Source organism: Varroa destructor, unplaced genomic scaffold (genome assembly GCF_002443255.2).
Source record: "Varroa destructor unplaced genomic scaffold, Vdes_3.0 BEIS01000003.1, whole genome shotgun sequence".
NCBI lineage: Eukaryota > Metazoa > Arthropoda > Arachnida > Mesostigmata > Varroidae > Varroa > Varroa destructor.
The window spans coordinates 35,898,910-35,911,045 of record NW_019211456.1 but is presented as its reverse complement, the minus strand read 5'-3'; the positions used below and the strand labels follow the sequence as shown (position 1 = coordinate 35,911,045).

Sequence of the window (12,136 nt, the reverse complement as noted above, 5' to 3'; positions counted from 1 at the left end):
ACTTGATATGTTCATATTATTATTCTAAATTCGCTGGACAAAATAAGGATCTTTGCGCATCGTTTAGTTTCATTTAGTTACGTTTAACGATAGTGCGACGAATCAACATATTCTATTGGCTTCATCATCTCCGAGGATCTATCGTAGCGTCAAGTTCAATACTTTTCTTCACTCTCGTTGGGGTATGAACGTGTATAAAACAATTTACAAAGGATAATTTTTAATAATCTCAATTTACTCTGCGTACCAACGCGTCTTATAGGAGAGTTTGTAAGCATAAAGCAGACACTACAGATGATTGCTGGATTCAAAGCTGCGTCACAGAATGATTTCAGTTTTACCAATTTAAAAGTTTCGGTGTACTTTTTTATAGACAGACTTTTGTACAAAACATCAAAATCCTCAGAAAGCCTGCGGTTTGTTTAATCTGCTATCCATTTCGCTCAGCTTAAAAGTTACGAACAGAGATTTAATCTCTTCAGCACAAACGTTCAGCTTCGACGCATTTCCAATGAGCATCAGTGCATCATAGCGAATCCTTCGTTAGTCAATGCGGCGCTGCACGATTTCGCGCCAAGTTTTGTCCGTCCTATAGCGGATGGCTGCATTAGCAACGTATTTTGGTAATACAGACTTATATATATATACAAATATATAGATAGAAAAATGTAGCTATAAAGCCTTAGCTAGGAAACGAACGTCTGAGGAGACAACCAAGGAAGTCGCTGTAATGGCCTTGACAAACATGATCTCCTCCAGTTTCAGCACTTTCTTTAAGCAAGAATATAGACACTGAAATAATCTTTAACGCCCGGAACGGGTAAACTGGACTCAGAAGGGGCGGCATTATAATAAAGAGCTTATGACGCGATTGTCCCAACGATGTGGTGCTCTATGTGGTTCTATAGGCAAAGACGTAATGTGGATAACTGTCCGTCAAGCCCAGCCAATTGTAGATCTGTCCCCCTCATTATATATTTTCTATATAGTTCTATGACGTGGTTAAAAGGCGCTGATTCCATTGCCGAGACGTACATGGGTCACATCGAGTAAGCCGGTCAACTGCTGACCTCTTATGGATCTAAGCTAAATGCTTCAAGTTTTAAGTTTACCACTTGGCTTCGAATCAAGATCAGCTTGTGCTCGTTGGCTCGGCACGTGGATACGCTACCTCTGCATCATTACTGGGGTGACCTCAAAAGGACCCACGCGGATCTAATCGTTCTTCAACTTATGTTTCATGAACGTTTCTCAGCTCAGATTGGCGTTCGAGTCTGCCTCTTATCGAAGGCTAACAACTTTTTCATAAACCCAATTTATAGACGATATTTTAGTGATTTGAGTCGGCCCATGTCTGACAAGTATAAGTAGATCGAGTCGGCTGACTACGGTCGCCTATATCAAAGGGGCATAGGTAATCGTAAGCGAAAATCGTTGCTTTTTTTGCCATTTTCACTATGAAATTTCAATATTAGATAAAGGAACATACGTAGCATTTCAGTTCAGTCGTCGAACACCTTTGATTGGTATGAAGGAACGGATACTTTGTATAAACCTCTTTCGAAGTAATTAGAATGTTTCTCGGAAAGTCACTGCACCGAATGATTTGCTAGATTAATGCCTTTAGCTTTCCTATTGATATTTATGAAAAATTTATTAAAAAATAAATCAACAGTACCTCAGAATGGATCTTTATTCCACTGTCACAATGGCACAATGTACACCATCGGTCGGTTTTTGGCCAGTCCCAGTTTTTGGTATTAGAACGTTTATTACATTTTAGTTAATTCGGTCGAAATCTAATAATACATATTGGATCTAATTACTTTCCTAAGATACCATGTTATACTTTCACCCTTTAATAATCCCTATTTAGGTATAGGAATATTATCCATACTTAACTTGGGCTCATCGGGGGCTTTCAATGGTAGCTAGAATGGCTTCCCTCTATAGATTTCCACGTGGACTATTATTATTATTATTACCGTTACTACCGTTATTCAGTCAAAAAGGTTTTTATAAACACTTTTCTTAAATGTTGACTAAAGTGCAGACTGTTGAGCCCCTACAACCTTCTCATAGACACAAAAGATTCTTGCTTTTCAAAAAGGCCAGGTCTGACATAAGCCCATAGTCCGACTGACACCGTCAGTTTCTTGAGAATTAGGGATTTAACAAATACGTTTGATCCGGAACAGGAAAGTGTCGCTTTACTTAACACCAAGTTACAGATACATATATGGTTTATTTTTTACATGCTTGTCAGCCTTACGAATTACTGCGGTATTTCAGCGCGTGCATTATACGAGTATAATCAATTTCATTATATTTTTAGATGCCCTTGCCTTTCCTGACGCCGTTTATACCTAGAGTTATAGAGCTTTTGTTTTTGCAAAACACATCTGGGCATCGATTGGACCCTTGCATAGTAGATATGGGCAAAATAGCTCAGATCTAAATAAGTACTTTTATCAAATCTGCTACACTCGGACATGTCATTCATTCACAGAACAATAAGACGCTATTGCATTGCTGACAACGCTTTGCACTTTATTTGGAAGCTATCCATATCCGCGCTTAACCGGCTTGGTCTGTAAATTTCTGTGGAAATTACCATACGTTCAAAATACCCGCGCATGGCATATAGACTTTCGAGCCTCCTAAAAAATCCAAAAAAGAGCCGATGCTTGCCATTAAGCCATTCTCACCAAGGTTCCTGTTAACTCTAGCATTAGCATCTATCACTGGCCGAAGCGCAAATATCAAAGGCTTACTGCAGAAAGAGTTACGCACCGAATGGCTACCATGTTTTGAGAACTTTGTTGGTATTAATTCATGCGTATAGCAATACTCCACGATAGAGATGTGCTAACCCTTTGGGCGAAAAAAGAGCCATTTTAAACTAAAGCTTTAATATACCGGGTGGGACAAAAGGCCTTTTGACAGTGCAGATTTCTTTATTTTATGCTCCCTTAAGAAGCGGATAGCAAAATACTGTAAAAAACGAGAAAAAAGCAACTCTAAACGTCTTCATCCTGCCTTGTAATAATTTACTTACACTACCCAAATAAGAAATTTGCATTGAATTTAAACTAAAGTCGTCAATTTGCCAGTCTTCACTTAATAGTTGGCCCTGTCAATTACAAAAATTGGCAGATATTTGTCATTTTACCGGGAATTAAAATATATCACCGATATTGCAGTTGCTCTATGACCCATCTCTCCTGTATGCACTCCTAATTATCCTTTTTCCTCAGGAGTAATCATGACCCCTCAAACTAGATTCTCTGCCAATAAAATATAAATACTACACAGCATCCATGCAACAGGTGATCGTGTGGCAGTGTCCCTACGGTTGTCACGAAGGGCGTGAAAGAAGATTCACTGCACAAGCTAACGTATTCTCAAAGGCCGCGAGGCGATGCAGTCTCAGAATTGTGGTGACCCCATTTGAATCCTTCAACTTTTGCAATTTACGACGAATTTATGACTACACTCGTACAATTCGTCAATGTCTCACAGCAGGCTTACCTACATGATTATTTTTTTTGTCATCTCTAAAATCTTCTAGGTACGCTTGGTTTTAGTGTAGAAATTTGCGACCATCCAGCCTTTTTTTCAACCATTTCTATGCATCTTTATATGTGCAGGAACGTATTTTTATGTACAGGAGTCACAGGCTAAAATCGAAAAAAAAAAAAAAAAAAAACTGACGCTAACTGTCCCTCATCATGCCAAACTAATCTGATAAGAACAATCGATCCTGACAATAGAGTGTCCAGTGATCGATGTCCGACTATCTCAATTCTATCATATTTGGTTGAAGGTCGAATGCAACTCATAGAACTCAAAGAGGTTTTCAACTGGTCACAGAGTGATACAAACATTGATCTAGGACCAAGTTTCGTAAGCCACAGCGGACTCTCTTGTCAAGGCTACAGTAAGTCGTTCGTAAGCTAGTCCGAGTTGTCAAGGTCCCGTGCATGGCATCACTCGACGGGCGCCTCGATTTGCAACACACGCTAGAGTAGAGTGAATAGATTAGGCCCGTCTGTGTACATCTAAATACTGAAAAGTACTAGTCAGCAGCAACAGAAACGTCAAGACTGCAGCATATTGGTTATAGCAAACCTGTACCAAACTGAAAGCTAGATATACGAAAACGACGATGTCTATTTATTTAATCGGTTTTCGTCGGTCAAATTTAACGCCCTTATTTATGCTATGTAGTATGTATATTTATTCGACACGTGTGATATGTAGTATGTATATGTATACGACCCATACTCCATATGTATCGTAAATATACTTTATAGGGGACCTTAAACGATTTCGTTACTTGCCGCGAATCTCACATATTTAGCGTCTAGAATCGAAAACCATTTTAAGGTAAAACTAGTATCAGCTATTGTGCTAGAAATACTAACAAGCTGTTTGTCAGGTTCAGGACTCTCTCTGGAAAACATACCTCTGTTATTAGTTTCGTTCAGCTATGATGACATTGTTATAGCGTTTTATCTTGATTCGTCACAGTTCGGAGATAGAGCGCCAACCGTTTAAAAAAATTTGGAAAAATTAATTCGTGCTAGAAATATAATTTTTCCAAACACAAACTACTTTATCTTTTCTTTTTATTCTCTACAAGCATGTATTGCTGCTTCAAAGCTGCGTGATTCAGTCCTCGTTTCAATGGATGGCGATGACCACTTCTAGTAAGCGTTTTACCGAATCAGCTTCAAACTACTAAACATCGGTCATGTTCGCCTGCTTTACTCTACTCTGCTCTTACATCTAGGTTTTATGAAAAAGTTTACCATACCATGTCATTTTGGTTACAATCACTGCGTACTATGCTATACCTGAACATAACAATTAGATAGCTAGCTTAGCAAAAGAGGAGGCAACAAGCATATGAAACAGGCGAAAGAAAGACCTGTTTCTGTATCTTAACAAATATTCGCTTTTAAGTAGGAAAACACATTTTTGGACAGCCTTAAACGCCTTAAAGTGACTGATCGGTAAACTCTTATCCTGGACGGGTTGTATACAAGTAAACCCCGCGCTCGTGTACTTGCACCGAGCCACAATCCCACAATTTCCACAGTTGTTGTCGCGAGCGCCTCGTGCCGTAAGGGAAGTTATTGAGAGAGAAGTAATGAACAAGGACAACTAGACATTACTTATATGCGCTTTAGTGGGTTTTACTACCTCGCATTTGTACTACTGGACAACTATTTTCAGTTATTTCTCTAATTAATATGGGAGTGCAAATGATAACGTTCCATTCCAATTCATATCGTCCGTACCCATAATCTGTGTGATTCCAATACATGGGCTATTACTAAACTACCAGACCATTTATATATAATAACGATACAGAACTGCTGCTATTGTTTCTACTTCAATAATATTACCCCGAATGTGTAACAGCTATTTTTAGATCGAAAACACTCTTTCAAAGTACAGAAATATGTGCCATATTGAAATCTCGATCGATGATCTGGGTATCTATCGTACTGCGCGAGTACGATAACTGATGACCTGTAGTTCCGGCAGTTGTTGTCGAGAAGTGTATGTGTTGTAGAGTGTCATACGTAGAGACATTTTTTTTAGTTTCGACTAGAAAAGTATATTTATACCAATCAAATATCAAGATTCATTTAAATTACATTATCCTTTTTTAACCTTAAATGCATCCATTACAGGGCATGAGGAAATGTCGAGTGCTTCATGAAGATTGAAAAGAAAGCCTCGGTCGAGAAACTGATCCCTAAAAGGCTCAGCTCAATAGCCTTATGAAGAGTGTTTTCGACATGACAAACCGAGCAATTATAGAAAAGACGACATATCCGACGTAAACACAAACACAATATATAAACATGTGCAAGTGATTAATTAGCACATTTCGCTATGCACACGTGTATATATAGTGTGCGTTTGATACACATATGGGGTAATCATTAAGTTTCTGCATTAAAGCGTCCTATCTCGAAAACTAATAGAATTTGTATGGAGTGTAGCTCAAGCAGAACGGCGAGCATTTAGAATATTCGATCATTGTATTTGGCAAACACTTCAGCTAAATTAAGAAAGCGGTCTCCCCGTCGGACGTGTTGGTGGGCGCTGGAGTTATACTTGCATGTCAACAGACTACCAATAATCACCATATGAAAATCCTCGCATATTCGAGCACATAAACACCTAATTTCATACACTAAGATCAAGTTAAAATGTAAAAAACTCTTTATTAGAATATCAGATATGCGCTCCGAATGAGAGATCGATGACTTTAGTAGAAATAAAAACAATACAAAATTTCTATTTCAATATTCACAAACTTGATTTCATTATCAACTTAAGTTAGTTATGCATAACACTGACTGTATGCACATTTGCCTCGTAGTGACCGAGCTGACTGATCGTTTTGCTGTTCTGAGTAGAAAGAAGAAGGTCTTCAAAGAGTGCCAAATCGAATTCGCGGATTAAGAAATGCTAGTTTAGATGTCTTTCTCGTTTGTGTTCATTTCATAAAACGACACAAATTAAACAACGTCGTTTCCATTGCAGGATCCCTTCGGTTAGGCTCAGTAAAAGATGAAATAGGATCGAGTAAAGCGGTCCAACTAGAGTTGAACCCCACCGGGGGGTGACAGGCTCGATCCGCTTTCATTAAGGCCGATCGACAACCACAGCAATGGCCACTTAATGTTGTTCCGTGTGCGATTGTCCCTTCCGAAAATAACATGGTGCTTTACCATCTGCGTCCACCTTTAGGCTACTTTCTCTTTGACTGCGTCTCGATTTACGTCAAAGCAACGGCGATTGCCTTGCTTTTGATGAGTGCGTCTGCTAGGGGAATGAAAACAAACCTCTGATGTGGCTATCGGGAGCCATAATGACGTAGAAGCGGGCACGACCGCACGAACTCAAACTATCCGGCAGCTATATCAAGGATTTGTATGCGGTTAAATTACACTGTGCGTGATTCGAAGAATTACTGCTATTATTACAATAGGAATAACTAAAAATTCACTAATTAAGCTAAGTAAGAAAAATAAAAGTATCGCTAACGTAATTGTAGTGATAAAGAAGGGCAATAGGTAAACATGAAATCATTAGGACTGGTTTCATCTGTTGTCTTCTAATTATGATTTTTTTTTTCTAACTAAATGGTCGCTTGACTCGAACTGCTTAGTATGTACGATGCTGCAAAAGTTGGCAAATGATAGGTTCAAAAATGAAATACGTTATCGTTCTCAATATAATTAATGAGATTTTGTAGTTCATAAGGATAGCAAATGAGTAAGTCGATGAAAAACAACAAGAAGCGGGTAACTCTAGATAGAAAAAAAAAAACGTAAAATTCTCGGCTTTATTTTACCTCAGTCATAATGTCAATAAATCGGTTGCGTTCCACCCATACCAACATGGCCTACCGATTAAATGTGTGTAAGTTCTCTTTGCAGCACTACTATCGCAAACAGCAAATTATCAATACTATCATTCACAAACCACGCGCTTCAATTCATACTGGAAGTTTAGAAAAGACCAAACGCTTGTAAGAACATTCTGAGAATTGCCAAACGCGTTCGTCAAAAGGTTCTGCCATTATTACCAGGTATATACTAGGGATATACTATCGAAGCTGATATACGGGTCGACGAAGGACATAGCTTCTGGTAACTGTCGAATCAACTGTTTAGCGTCTTCGTAGATCGAATGAGTCTACGTAGCATTACTATACAGAGCCAAAAACCTGCAATTAGACTGACCTGTTATTAACACGAATAAAACCAATTATAGGCTAAATGAATACCTTGGGCCTTAGAGGTACCATTAATCTACCTGCTTTCAACGATAAGGTCTACACTTCAAATTTAAGCATTCAATAACTGTTTACTGTATAAAAAAGGTCTTCAGTAGTAAGAAAGCACGAATCATTTGGAGATTTTGTAGATGAGGCCAAAACGAGCTTACATAGTTTCCGAAAATAATTCTTGCCTGTCATCACAACGCGATCTGTCTCTAAAATTTTGATTTGATGGTAAAAGCACTACACATTTACCCGACGTCTAGACGTAGCAATGGTAGAAAAATACGGTGTCGTTGCTCCAACAACTGGGGAAAATATGGAGTTGCTTAAGTTCCTTCCAGGCTGACTTCGTGGCCTAATCGGTTCCACGGACTCGACAAAACACGCCTCTTTTTCTCTTCCGTATCTTTGTACTTAGCAAAGGTTTTTCGTCACTTCGATTACCGTTTATCCTAATTCTGTTAGTTAGCTAGTTTTGTGAACCTCCAAATAGCCGTTATCGTTCAGATCTACATAATACATCCCCCGAACAAACATCAGATTATGATTTATTAATCTACTATGACAATTTTTAGCTGAGGCTTCAACGAGAGCTTCAATCGTCGCAAAAATATGCTTATTTAAAAAAACGAGTTACAAAGGTAATTGTAACTATTTAGTAATATTCCTGCTCTTCATAGAGATGCTGTTGAGCGAATGTGCTCAGTGGGTGACTCTATATCAATTACCACTTGTTTCAATGCAGTACAGCAATGTACCGAAATCTGTCAAAAATTACCCTTTACAGAGGCCTAAGTTACGAATTACGTAAGTGATACTAGGGATTACGCTTATTGGTTTCCACATAGCGTTGCTTGATTTTATCGCTCACCAAGAGGTTAATAATCGTGTGTGATTGGCAGCTGACTTTTTTCAAACTGAGCGACTCTGCGAGATTTTTGTTGTCTTTGGGAAATCCAGCTAGTCTAAATGTTTCCGAATTTTACGTCCGGCACCGCCGTTATGCGTCCAGCACTAAACGAGGTACGTCCATGCTCGGAGTCAAATCTGGGTCATAACGTATCCCTCAGATTTAGCAGACAAGTTTAGCTAGTCCAAATGAACACTATTTAATTAAACGAATTTGTAGCAGTTAGTTTAAACTGAGAAAATAGCTTAAATATTAAGTTTATTGCATCACTGAAAATTTCGTGCATATCTTTCGATGCCCATTGGCGTTACCATCTAACGATTCATAGAAACTGCAATAGTCTAAGGAACACGATCATATATTTTAATGCTAAAGGTCTTGTTTAAGATTTAACTTACATAGATGGCGCAACTTGCACTGATAGACTTTCCTATTCAATTCAATGCAAAAATAAACTGGCAACAACCAGACACGTGCTCATGATGTCACTGAGTTCCGCTGCTAATCGAACGAATGTTTCTAATTATCAATTTAAGAGGAGCACTCATTATTCGATCGTACTTTGTAACGGCAAGGATTCTCGCTCATGTGACAGAAGCTTATCCTTAGCTTAAATTTAGAAGCTTAGATTTTATTCTATTCGATTGTAGGCAAATGTTACGAGATTTGTGAGGAAGATATTGCGCTGTAGAACTCTGTGTTAACCTAGTTGTTGACTTTTGGACGTTATTATTTGTTCTGCAAGGCTTCCTTGAAAACCTTAATTAATTCATTGCCGCTATTCTATATCGACTCACAAAACTTTATTTTAAGTCTTTCTTATTACCTAACATATTTTTATATACTTTTTTTATATACTTTAAAAAAATAGAATTAGGCCATATGTTGACGATTTAAAGGCATATGTATACATTTACCTACAGGTATGTAACGCTTTTTCGCGGTAAATGTTTTGTCATGCCTATTTTAGTCTCATAAAACTGGGCTACTGGCTAAAACTAATCTGCATTCCCAGACCCATTAAATTGGTACTAAATGTTTACATGGATAGGAACAGCACTATATTTTTAAAGCCAAACGTTTCATTACATTTTGTAACACCGAATTAAATGGCACATGGATTGACGTATTTCTTAGATATTCTGAAATTGTTCAATACATGACAAACAACACAGTTGATTAATATTATTATAAAGATTAGCAAAAATATCATAAAGAGCATTTTCAATATAAAAATTAGTAGCAGATTTGAGTTTTTCGTATCAAATAGAAATCAGAGCGTTTCTAGATATTTTTACTAGCCAATTTAAAAATCCAAGAATGATTGGCAGTTACGATTAGGTATCCGCAAAGCAATATACTTATAAGTCTTGTTGCTGTTTCTATTTATTTTTTTGCTATTCCCCTGAGAAAATTATAATCAAAAGCCTAAACTAGTTCAGATTCTTCATTCCAGTAGCGCTGGCCAGCTGCAGCGTCACTTCCAATATCTTATAGCCCACAGTTCCTTGTCTGGTGGGTTAGGATCTACTGGACGATTTCTTCAGATGGTCAAAACGCTTTCTCATCCAACGTAGTTGCTGGCTAATTCGTTTTTCGTAAATCCCACAGCCACAAAAGCTGTAACAGAGAGATCATTGCGCTCGTCTTGAAGAACCTACGAAGTCTCGGGTAATTTTCGCAAGTTCCTTCGTCCATCAATACCTTACTGGCATTCCTGTCTGGTCTGCGGAAAGCTTATGCACGCATTCGTGAAACTTCGTACTTCTACTACAGCTGCAGAGGCGGTCATAAGCGTAGGGACAATTGGCAGATTGGTGATCGAAGTTCCACATCGAATTTTACTCGCGGGAACAATTTAAAACTTTCAGCCTTTGTCTCTTAAAATAATCAAGATGGTATCATTGCCTTCGTTCTAGGCAGACCAACCTAATTAGTGCAATATTAAATGAACTGTATTGAGGCGAAAAGGTGGGCAGAACAAAAACAGAAAAACGCTCAAAAAAAGTGAGTAGACTTCCACGATTCGCGCAGAAATCTACACGCAGTAACTCGTAAACCGCTCGTTTGGAGTTCGACTGATCTGCAGCAAACAGCGAGGCCAATCGTCGTTCGGTTGGGAGAACTAGGTACAAATAGGATACTGCAGCGTCAAACCTGTAATGTGTCATAATCTTCTGTTCCATCGTTCCTATGGACCACTCTTTTGCTCACCAACCGCGTTTCCTAACAACTTCCACGAGCACTGGACAACAATTCATATAATTGGTAGCTTATTCGTATCTTTTTGAGCGTATTTATTAATAAGGCCGAAAGGAAAGAAAGAAGAGAATTGATTGTAACCGAGCGTTGCCAAAGAACCGTTTCTGTAACGAATACTCTAGAGTATATTTCCGATTTCATATCAATGGAAACTTGTCGTAATATGTGAATCAAAATCAAGTTCGAACTTAGTGCACTGCGACTTAAACTACAACCAGTTCTATAATGAGTCTGTCAGACAGGACCCTTTCGCTCCTGCTATCTTCCTATAGATGTCACAATAACTACTAATATATTCGTATTCTCATCCACGGTGGTTATTATGATGGGTAGCACCACTATCTTTAGCCTATTTGTGTATTCAGCAAATTCCAAGTGCCCACTCCAATGAACTGAACCGGACCCACACTTGTGCAGGCAAACGTTGATTACCTGCACGCACACAGATATGGGCCAGGAACACGTACCTAAATCTTCTTAGCACGATTAGTTAGCAGACTCACAGAGACAGAAACAAATCGAAGCAATGCATCCGTTACTGCATAACAGCTCCCACCACAAGCAAAAGGGGTCGATTTTGACCTTTGGTTATAGTGGCAGCGAGGAAATGTCTGCCAAACCAAGAATGCAAGGAACGGCCATAAAGCCCACGTGATGCCCAACAATCTAATAGACAAAGCACTGACTGGCCTGCATACGCAAATTGTGAGACGACACTTTGACAAAGTCGAGAAGGTACTTTGAGGAAGCACTTCAAATGCAGTCTCCTCTCAAGTTAACACAATCGAATTCCCGTATCGAGGATAAGGGACATGATATTGCCTACGTATTAACCATTAACAATGTCGTCAAGTGACGGACACATTGCGCAAGTTCCTGCCCAATGAAATTAACCTACAAAGCCTTTCTGCATGACGATAACGAGGATCGGTAACTGAGAACGTAGCCATAATACCCTCAGAGCGTTAGACCCCACAAATAGGGAAGTGAACTGAATAAAAACAGTAGTAGTTCTGGCTTACAGAGATCGCCCCAGGGCTCACCTTTTCTTCGGTAACAAAGATCCAATGTGCTTGTAGTGGATTTCACTAGAGCTTATTCATTAAATGCTGTAGGTGAGAAAGTTGCGACAGCGACGTGCCATTAGGGTT

At 38.8% G+C, this 12,136-nt stretch overlaps 1 long non-coding RNA gene across 2 annotated transcripts in view; it reads right to left on the bottom strand.

Moving 5' to 3' along the window:
• LOC147756885 (uncharacterized) overlaps positions 1 to 12,136 on the bottom strand; it is an 85,487-nt gene that overhangs the window by 52,906 nt on the left and 20,445 nt on the right. The gene's annotated exons all lie outside the window — the stretch shown is intronic.